Source organism: Salmo trutta, chromosome 12 (assembly GCF_901001165.1).
Source record: "Salmo trutta chromosome 12, fSalTru1.1, whole genome shotgun sequence".
NCBI lineage: Eukaryota > Metazoa > Chordata > Actinopteri > Salmoniformes > Salmonidae > Salmo > Salmo trutta.
The window spans coordinates 54981119-54992937 of record NC_042968.1 but is presented as its reverse complement, the minus strand read 5'-3'; positions in this window follow the sequence as shown (position 1 = coordinate 54992937).

Below are 11819 nucleotides of genomic sequence, written 5' to 3'. Positions count from 1 at the left end.
CCAAACGCCTGACGTCCCTGTGAAGAATTGTAGCAGGGATTTTGGTTGAACGTTTCTTTGTTTTGTCTCCATGAACATGCTTCAAAGTTGAGATGGGATAACTTGGGAAGGTTCGTATATTTGCATCTCTCACAATGTCCTCCTTGTCAGCGTTGACATTGACGACCCTACCAAGCTTATACTGACTCCTCAAAGTGTTCTGGTCTGCAAGCCAGACGACGTCTCCAACGGCCACGTTTCACTGCTTTGTGTGCCACTTAACTCCTCATAAACAGGTTAGGTCCAGCCAACTGACTCCACTTCCTCCAGAACCAGTTAACTTCTGCTTGAATGACTCTTTACCATTTGTAGGAGTAGTCTTCAAACTCAAAGCTTCCTAAGTCTCCCCTAGGTCCAGTCCTTCCAAGCAGAAGAGAATTAGGGCTGATGCATTCTATTCTCATATTGTGCAAGGCCCGCTTTACAGTGCGAACAGCTGCTTCTGCAGCACCATTCCTGTGAGGGGAATCTGCTTGGTGGATCTTCCAGCTCCACTCAGTTCCATGCTTTGAAGCTTCATTTAAGCTCAGATGTAATTTGTTGATCCAGGAAGTGGTAGAGCTCTTTGAGGGCAGGTCTGGCACCCACAAAGTTCTTTCCAGGATCTGACCACAGTTTCTTTGGATGCCCTCTCAGTGCCGTGAATCTTTGGTAGGCCAGTAAGAAGCCTTCAGTTGACTGGTCACTGACAACATCTGTGTGTATAGCTCTGGATGCCATACAGCAGAAGACAATTCCCCACACCTTGAGCTTGACTTTCTTTCTCACCTCGTCCTTGACTTCATATATGGTCCAAATAAGTCTACTGTTGTGTACTCAAATGGTCTGGCTGGTGTTATACGCTCGGGTGGAAGGTCACTCATGATCTGCTGGCACTTTCTGGCCCTAGCCTTTCTGTACACCACACAGTTGTCAACTGTCTTTTTAGCCAGCTTCCGGCCTTTTATCACCCAGGCTTTCTTCCTCATCCAGAGGAGCGTACCTGCTATTTCTTCATGGTTTGCATCATGGGCCTCTTGAGCTAGGAGAGTGGATATCCATGCCTCATATGGTAGAATTGGTACAGCAGTCTCGTCCTCATCAAAGATCTTGAACCTCCCTCCACAAACCAAGAGCCCAGTCTCTTCATCTCTGTAAACAGCGAGTCTGTTGAGAGTGGTGTCTTGAAAGGTTATACCTTCTTGAGCTGCAAAGAACAGGTATCTTAGTGCATCTTCACACTCCCCAACAGTGAGTACAGCTTGTTTGCCTCTGGACTTCCAGTTTGTTGAAAAAATATCCTCCCACTTTGGTTTATCTGAGGCTGAATTCTTGGTCAACACTTTTTTCCATTTCGTTGCAGCTCTCCAAACCCAGGCAGTGACTCCGATCAGCCTGGTCAGGCTGCTGAATTTCCTGATGTCAATCAGTTTTGTTAACGCAGAGCCAGCTGGTGGTCTTCGGATCTTAGTCTTAGGTTCATCTGGGTTATTTTGCCTGCTTTGCTGTGCATCACTCTGACTTTCCTTCTGAACTCCCACTTCAGGAAGTACATCATTCTTGTTTTTCTTGGCCTGCGCTCTGGTCAGCGCTGCAGAGAAATATGTCCTTTGAAGTTTGTTTATGCCTTCCTTGGCATAAGCTGCAATTTCTTTGGCTGACTTCTGTGGCCACTCTTCGACAGGTTGCCGCAGGAACGCTGGTCCATTCTGCCACATGGAATCTTCTTGGAGGTCTTCCGGGGCTGCCCCTCTTGTTATGATGTCAGCACTGTTCAGGCCTCCCGGGATCCACCACCAGTCTTTGACGGATGTGGATTTCTGGAACTCTCTAACTCTGTTCGCGAAGAAAGATTGATACCCATAACTGCCGCTCTGGATAGCTCCCACCACAGTTTGACTGTCCAGCAGATGGAGCCATCGTTCAATTTCTATACGACTGTGTTTTTCAACGTACTTTCGAAGTCGTGTTGCGCAGACAGCACAGCAGATTTCAGCTTTCACTGCCTCCGCCTTTTGGTCTAAAGGTGTGAGCTTTGCTTTGGACTCAAACAACCTGACTTGGATGCCTTGCTCAGTTTCCCATCTGAAGTACACTATGGCTCCATAGCTCTTCTCACTTCCGTCAGAGAATGTTATTCCCCAAGGTTTACCAATCCAGTTGACTGGTGTGAGGTTTCTGTGGAGGTGATTTGGCCAAGACGTGTGTACTCCTCAAACAGTTTGATGTCTTCTTCTCTCAATTGTTCAGACGGAGGTTTGTCCCACGTGTTTCGGGTCAGAGTTTTGCCTCCAGCTTCTTGAAATGCCTTTCTGACAAGAATGGCGCCCTTTTGTTTGGCAGGTGCGACGAGGCCTATTGGGTCATACAGGCTAGCTACTTGGCTTAACAGTTCTCTTCTCGTCAGTGGGTTTGGAGTTTTCCCTCTCACCTCTTCTTCAAGGAGATTTTGTCCGACTCATCTTCTTTTTCCTCTTTGAGAAATTGATTGAAGTCATAAGGTACAGTTTGTCCTCTTCAACAAGGTATCCACTCCAAGGGCTTTGTCTCCTTTCCTCATCTAGTTTGGGAGAATAAGTACTGTGCCTGACACCGCTCCTTGTTCTCCTGGTACGATCTCCTGCCTCCCACTTTGGCCTGACCGGACCCAGGGTTTGAGGAAGAATCCGCCTGTCCTCAGGATTGCTTCAACTCTTTTGGTGTCCTTGTCCAGCTTTTGTAAGTCATTATGGGAAGTCAGGATGTCATCGACATGGGCATCCTCTTCAAGGATCCTACACTCCTCCTCCAGGTGAGCGAACATGGGCAGTTTTGCTGTCTCTCTCATGGCCAGTTGTGCAATGCACCCTGCTGGTCGATCGCCAATGTTGACTCTGGTGATGGCATACTCTTCAATCTCTTCCTCCTCAGTGTTTCTCCAGAGAAATCTGTGGAGATGCATCTCCAGGTTTTCTAACCACACCGAATTGTACATCTTCCTGATGTCGCCAAGAGCAGCATGGACACCTCCCTGTGGCTCAGTTGGTAGAGCATGGTGTTTGCAATGGTGTTTGCAACGCCAGGGTTGTGGGTTCGATTCCCACGGGGGGCCAGTACGAGAAAATAAAAATGTATGAAATGAATTGAAATGTATGCATTCACTACTGTAAGTCGCTCTGGATAAGAGCGTCTGCTAAATGACTAAAATGTAAATGTAATGAACCTGAGTAGTACTGCTTGGATGGGATTGAGGACATCAGACCCTTTCAGCAGCAGGTCATTCATGCTGACCCTTTTAAACTTCTGGCTGCTGTTCCATACCAGTCGCACAGGTGTTGTGACAGAGTGTGGGTTTGGCGCCACCAAGTGGCTGACATACCATACTGGTCCTTTCCAGCTGGCGATCATCTCTTTGGTGAGTTTCTTTGCTGCTCTTCTCTCCACCATTTCATGCACTTGAGATGTGTATGCTATTTTCCACTCTGGCTCTTTTTTGAGTTGTTTTTCTGTTCTTAAGAAGGTGGCTTCAACCCCACTCCTGTTGTAGGGAAGGGAACTTGGATCTTGAATCCAGGGGTATTTTGTGTCCCAGTGCGGTTCATCGTTGTGAGCATCTGCTTTGATGTAGGTGAGGCCTTTCCTTATGATCTCCAGCTCCCTTTCCTCACTCAGTCATTTCCTTGCCTCCTGGTTGACAATTGCAGCACCGGCATCCTCCACACTTCGGTTCGCAAGCTGCTCCAATGCTATCCCATTTCCACCAATCCAAGAACTCTCTGCGAGCAACTGTGCTTTTGGTTTCAGCGGTGAACTCTTGTGTTTTAGTTATCTCTTGATACTTGGCAGTGGTTGCTCTCATGGATCGAGCAAAGTTCATTCCAGACCTGTGCGCGGCCATCTCGACTTCTTCAAACAGATCTGGATGTGCTCCACCAACAGTCTTTCCTAGCGGGCTCTCCCATAAGACAAGGTCTCCAATCACCTTCACTCTTTGCGGAGCAAGTCTTCCTTCGCGGTGGCTTATCAGTAGCTCAATGCTCTCCGGTCTCCTCAGATCTCCTAGACTGACTTCTGGGAAGAACTTCTTGAGTTGCTCAGGTTCGATGACTATGGATGTTGGCAATTTCATTCAAACCATAGCAGACAAGCTCATGGTCTCTTTCTGTGCCTCTAGGCATTTTGACCCTCACTCTGAGGAGATATCTTCTGGTTTTAACCTTCATTGCCATCCCCCCAACTCCATGGATGACTAAAGTGATGTTTTTACTTCGATGATTTAATCTCCTGGCAGCTCTGTGGGTGATATAATTTGTGTCCGATGCCAAGTCGATCAGGGTTCCATTTTTTTTGTTTTGCATTGGCAGTTACCTCGAGCAGCATTAGAATAACTGGCAATTCTTCTACTGCACTTGACACAATCTCTCCAAGCTGGATATTTTCAACACAGTTTGTCTTTGCGGTGATGTTGGTGAACGCTCTCTTGAATTTGTCCGCCATCTCTGGGGAGAGTTTAGATACAAATTCCTCCTGCTCCTCAGTCCGCTTATGCCTTCTCACATTGAATTGTCTTCTTTCTGAGTTACTCCTCTTGAAGTCTCCCTTCAGGCATAGAAAGAAATGGTGGTCTTTTTTACAGTTTCTATTCCTGCACAGGTATGTCTCTTTGCATTCATCATCTTCTCCATAACAGACCAAGCACCTCTTGCAGGCCCCCAGCTTTTCTACAGCAGCCAACTTTTCCACCGGCTTCAGTTCCTTGAAACGCTTGCAAAAGAATATATTTTCTCTGTGCTTTTCATCTCCACACACAACACAGCCGCCTTTCGTTGTGGACCGCGTGGACGCATATTTCCTCTCCATGCAAGCATTTTTCTTTTCTGGCCTTTCACTCACTCCCAGCTGCTCCAGTTTTTCAAGAATTTCCTCTTGTGTTTTCAGGAATTTAAGAAGGTTCTCAAAGTGATTGTCTGGTGTGAAATTATTCCTCGGATTAACCATGAAGACAAGCCACTCTCTCTTGATGTTGTCAGGTAACTTGCTTTCTATGGATCTGATCACTAGAGGGTTGTTGATGGCTCCTGTGTTTCCAAGCTCCGTGAGGTCATCCAGGGCCTTCTCTATAGTTTGGATCATGTCGATAACTTTCCTAGGCTGATTTGCCCTTAAAGCAGGAATTTTCTCCAGATCCTCCATTATCTCCAAGGCAATTGTAGACTTGTTTCCATATCTGTTCTCCAGCAGCCTGAACATGTCCTCAGCAGTGTTGTAGGAAGACAAACGGAGGCCTCTGCATATCCTCTCATCTATACTGTCAATGAGTTGGATCCTCTTTACTTCGACTGAGCCTGTTGGTTCCCCCTGCTTTTGCAGACTCTCCCAGTCTCTTCTCCATCGATGGAAGTTCCTTTTATACCCACTGAACTTGGGTAGACAGATTGGCTTTATCCTCAGTGTCGGTTGTGGAGCTGGCATGGGCACCTGCGGCACTCTCCCTCTGTCTCTCTCCTCTTCTGCAATTCTTTGTGCTGTGAGAAATCCTGCCCTCCTTGCTTCAAGGTTGTTGCCGAATGCCTTCAGATCCTTCAGTCTCCCTCCCAGCCTTTTCTTTTCTGCCACTGGAATCCACATCTCCCACTCTGCTAGGCTTGCGATTGCATTTTGGACTTGTGTTTTCGCACTATCCCACCGTAGCTCAAAGCCATCTCCGTTTACAGCGGTAACAGGTATCTGAGCAATTCCATCACAGGCTGTCTCGGCTTCATGGATTGCAGACTTCACCTCATTTTCGCCGTATCTAGGCCATAGATTGGACTGGACCATCCCCCTGACCGCATCCAATCGTGCTTCGCATTCTTGGAACGTCTTCTCAAGTTCAGTCATCTTCTCCTTGCTCAGTTCAGCTTCTTCACCCTCATCGGTTCCAGCTTCAATGTCTGCCAGAAGGCCAGCCCTGTACTCATCATTTGTCTCACTGACCATCCTCGCCTCCGACTTGAGCTTCTTGATCTCCTCTTGTAGTTCTCTTTTAGTCATGTGCTTTGCGACTCTGCTGAGGAAGTTTGCTTGCTTGGTAAAAGTGCTTTAGCTAAAGTTCTTTTTTGCTTCAGCTCCTTCACTGTTATTCCAAGATCTTCCTCCGCCATGTTGAGATGTCAGTCAATACTCCTCTCTGCGACGACAGCTTTCCTGACTTCAGGCCGTTAATCCTTTTGTCTTCACTGCCACGCGGTTATCAACTGTCAAGTTGTGTATGGTTCACACTGCAGCTCTTTGCCCAAACTTGAAAAAGGCCTCTTTAAGGACTGAAGGACGCAAGGGACAACTCAATTTTCTTCTGACTTCTTTTATTTATTCAGTTAGTTAGTTAGTTAGGTTGATAACCTTTAAAGGCAAAACACAAAAATAAATATACATTACTTCAAGTAAGGTCATTTCAAATTAAATATATAATCTCAATGTAGTCATATTATCTAAATTATACTATATACTAAATTAGACAATTGGTCTCAATTCTCAACACAAATAAACACCTAACTGGCAACAATTTTACACAACAATGTTCATGTGCCTACCGGTTGAGTCTCCAGAATCCTAAATGAGCTGAATGTGTATGAATGAGAGTCTCCTCTTCCATGAAGGACTTCCAGTGAAATGCTTTTTCACCAAACATTTCACCACCTGCTATCACAAAGGTGCACCAGTATATATGTTCCCCAGGGAAACACAAGCTAATGATGGGTTCCACAATGCATACACTCTTTCACCCCCTGCTGGTGTTTTATCTTTGAAATTAGTTGAAAATGTGAATGCCCTGAACATGAACACCTGTCCTCTGACGCAACAGTAATTTATCCAAAGCGACTTACAGTTAGTGCATCCATCTTAAGATAGTTTGGTGAGACAACTTCATATCACAATCATAGTACATTTTTCCTCGATAAAAGTAGCTATCAGCAAAGTCAGTGCTGGCAAGAAAAGACAAGTGCGAATGTTAGTTCATACAAGGCAAGGGTGTTAGATGTATTTCAATTTTTTCTTCAAAGATACTTTTTGAAGAGGTGGGGTTTCAGACATTTTCGGAAGATGGCCATGGACGCTGGTCTGACGATAAGAAAGCACAAGTGTCAAACATGAACGTTAGTTCGCATTTTCGTCTAGTAGCAGAATTCTCTCTTCGCTAGCAGTTGCAACAAGCTCAAACTAACATTGAACAAAACAATGTAAATAGCCAAGAAACACAGGACAAAGACAAAGTTTAGTAGACTTTCTGGTAAATTCGACTAACTTCTATGCCTGCGCGCTTCTAAAAATGTATATTTTTAGCACTTTACTCACAGTGGCCTTTAGGGTCCACCCTGAGATTGGAAGGTTGTGAGTTCCATTCCTGGCTGAGTCATACCAAAGACTGTAAAAATGGGACCTGATGGGTCTTTGCTTGGCACTCATCATTAAGGAGATAGATCGGGGGTAAGGCCCTGCGATAGACTAGTGTCCTGTCCAGGGGGTTGTACTTGTACATCAAGCTGCCTGATGCTACAGAAACAGGAGATAGGGTAGGAGCCTATGAGCCGTTCCGTCTTGCACGCTACTTACTTACTCACAGTGCGCACTGGCACTGTTGCTGCACGAGGTGGGATACATGGGATTCACATTTCTTTGTGCGATACTAGCTATGAAACTAAACAGCAGAAATACAAACAAAAAACAGCTAGCTACGTAGATTTTTGCCATAGTTAGCAGTTTTTTGCAATAAATCGCTCATACTTGACTTTATCAGTCTGAACACATCTATTTGTTGTCGCATATGGGAGTGAAATGGTCACACTGTAGAGCCCTGGACGCACTCCTACAAATTATTCAGTGATCACCAACGACGATGAAACAGCCTATAGGGAGGAGGTCAGAGACCTGGTAGTGTGGTGCTAGGACAACAACCTCACCCTCAATGTCAGCTGAGATGATTGTGGAATACAGGAAACGGAGGGCCGAGCATGCCCCCACTCCCATTGACAGGTCTGTAGTGGAGCGGGTCGAGAGCTTCAAGTTCCTCGGTGTCCTCATCACTAAGGATCTATCATGGTCCACAAACAAAGTCGTGAAGAGGGCACGGCAATTACTCTTCCCTCTCAGGAGGCTGAAAAGATTTGGCACGGGCCCTCAGATCCTCAAAAAGTTCTACAGCTGCACCATTGAGAGCATCTTGACTGGCTGCATCCCCGCTTGCCGCTTGGTATAGCAACTGCTTGGCATCCGACCGCAAGGTGGTACAGAAGGTAGTGCATATGGCCCAGTACATCACTGGGGCCGAGCTCCCTGCCATCCAGGACCTCTACACCAGAAGCCACCCAAGTTATAAGCTGTTCTCTCTGCTACCGCACGGCAAGCGATTTCGATGCACAAAGTCTGGAACCAACAGGACCCTGAACAGCTTCTACCCCCAAGCCATAAGACTGCTAAATAGTTAGTTAAATAGCTACCCGAACTATCTGCATTGACCTTATTTGCCCTAACTTTTATGACTCATCACATGCTGTTGCTACTGCTGTTGCTACTGTTTATTATTTATCCTGTTGCCTAGTCACTTTATTCCTAGATATATGTACATATCTACCTCAATTACCTCATACACCTGCACATCATTTCAGTACTGGTACCCTGTGTATATAGCCAAGTTATCGTTACTCATTGTGTATTTATTGTAACTTTTATTATTACGTATTATTACTTTTCTATTATTTCTCTATTTCCTCTCTCTCTGTATTGTTGGGACGAATAACATTTTATTTTATCAATAAAGTACCATCAGTCACTAAAACAGGTGTTCCTTTTTTGTAAGGATCAGAATGGATAAACCTGTCACGACTCCCACCGAAGGTGGCGCCCCCTCCTGCTCGGGTGGTGCTCGGTTGTCGTCGTCACCGGCCTACTAGCTGCCACTGATTCCTTTTTGTTTTCCCCTTTCTGTTATTGTTTGCACCTGTCCTTAGTTGGGTTGATTAGCGGGGCTATATCAGGTAGTTGGTCCGCCTGCTCTTTGTGCGGGATTGTTTCTCTGTTGGTTGCTTTGTTACGCGCTGTATTGTATTTAGCGCTAGTGCGTGGGTTTACGCTCACTGTGTTTTGTCCCCTGTGTTTGGGGCACTTTGATTTTTGTGTGCGCTGAGTTCGCTATTTGGGGTGGCAGGTGTTTTTGCTGTGTCGCTCATTAAAAGCCATCACCCGTATCGCTGCTTCCTGCGCCTGATTCCTCCTCCACTATGCCTAAGCATTACAAAACTAACTAATTCACATTTCGTGTGAATTAGTTATACATTCCATAGCTTGACTTGTTAAACCATAACTTGTAACGATACATGACATGATTTTGACTTTGATTATAACCTTATGATCTGAGATTGATACGTTTTATTTACACAAATGCAAGTGCCACATTGGAGCACTTTGGCAGTTAACGATAAAGAAAACTGAATTGCAGTGCGTCTGTTTGTTATGCGATGTGAATAACTGACAAGAATTTATGAAGAATGACAACAATCTTTCATTGCAGTCTGGTTTCTTTATTTACTTTCAACAGTGTTTACTCAATAGAAAAATGTAAATAAATTATATTCTCCAGTATCATCTCAAAGTCTATTTCACAAAATTATGAAATATAGACTTTGTGATGCTACTGAAGATTATACCAGGGGCCATTGCGTCTCAGAGGCCTAACACAGAAAGTAATACTAAGTATGCTTAGTATACTGAAGATTATACCAGGGGCCATTGCATCTCAGAGGCCTAACACAGAAAGTAATACTAAGTATGCTTAGTATACTGAATATTATACCAGGGGCCATTGTGTCTCAGACGCCTAACACAGAAAGGAATACTAAGTATGCTTAGTATACTGAAGATTATACCAGGGGCCATTGCATCTCAGAGGCCTAACACAGAAAGTAATACTAAGTATGCTTAGTATACTGAATATTATACCAGGGGCCATTGTGTCTCAGACGCCTAACACAGAAAGGAATACTAAGTATGTGTTTTGCCTCTGAGACACAGAAGCCAATAGTCTGCCCTGTAGATAATCATGGCATTCTGCAATGACTAGACGGCAGACAGGGTATAGGCCAGGATGGTTTTATTTTGTACATTTTATTTAACCTTTATTTAACTAGGCAAGTCAGTTAAGAACAAATTCTTCTTTACAATGATGGCCTACCAAAGGTAAAAGGCCTCCTGGGGGGACGGGGGCTGCGATTTAAAAAAATGTAATAAAAATATAGGACAAAACACATATCACGACAAGCGAGACAACACAACACTACATAAAGAGAGACCTAAGACAACAACACAGAATGGCAGCAACACATGACAACACAGCATGGTAGCAACACAACATGACAAGAACATGGTAGTAGCAACACATGGCAGCAGCACAACATGGTAGCAGCACAAAACAGGGTACAAACATTATTGGTCCACTATGCAAACAGGCTGTTCTGGTCCTGCATCTTCTGGTGACCTATTGAAAACAGTACAACAGTGATACAACAAATGAAGATGCATTATGTACTGTATGCCTTTTGTTTTGATGGCAAAACAAAGAAGTCGTCACACCTGTGGAATTCGTCACTTTCAGGGTCCAACTCCATCTCCAAAAGACTGCATGGGGGCTTTAATATTATATGCCCACGGGGAGAAAGGATGGTGCCTGTAACTGTATAGCCTATTAAAACAAGTTATTGTTTCACTCTTTTAAGCCTCATCAATAGTTAATTTAATATTTTTTTCACCACCGCCTGCTACTACGCCCATAATTCTGATTACGAAAATAGCTAAAATATTTTGACAGCATAGCGCTACCGCCAGCACTAAGATCTCCCATTGCATTAGGTTTGTTAAAATATAGCCTGTTATCTCTTATCGCCGGGTGTCATGGCAACCCCAAAAATTGGGAATGGGGAGAAAGAGATAGAGATAGATATAGAGTGAGCCTAGATGGAGAATTGTTTAAAAAATGTTATTTATTTAACCTTTATTTAACTAGGCAAGTCAGTTAAGAACAAATTCTTATTTACAATGACGGCCTACCGGGAAACAGTGGGTTAACTGCCTTGTTCATTGGCAGAACGACAGATTTTTACCTTGTCAGCTCGGGGATTCAATCCAGCCATCTTTCGGTTAATGGCCCAACGCTCTAACCACTAGGCTACCTGCCGCCCCAAACTAATGTACACTCTACCCTATAATCAATAAATTGAGCTGTCATGCTGTCATGCTGTCATTCTCCTACAGCGGACCACGCTGGCCACCCTGGCACCCTGCCCAGAGAAGAAAGATCATGCCATTAAAAAGATGGCATGAGGGCTATGTCCAGTGAAACATGCATAATACATAGTCCTGCCTTGATTAGGCACACACACATATATATATACACACACACACACACACACACACACACACACACAATATAACACCCTGGCTTGATTAGGCCTTAGAGCACACTGAACAGCATTCTCCTCGCGACAGCCTGTTATTGCCACCATTCATCACAGGAAAAAATCATTACAAATCGACCGCATGCCAAGTGTGTAAAACTTACATAAATAACTAATGGATTGTCAACTGACAAGAGGGAATGCGTTGTGTGTGTGTGTGTGTGTGTGTGTGTGTGTGTGTGTGTGTGTGAGCACAATATATGAGTGTTGTGTTTTATGGTTTTTGTGTGGGTTAGTGTGTGCGGTACAGTGTGTTGTGCTGCTCTTTTTGTTGCTGAGAATTTTCCTGCAAGGTAGAAAATGCAAACTTGTAGTGTATTTGAATTTTAAAAAGGC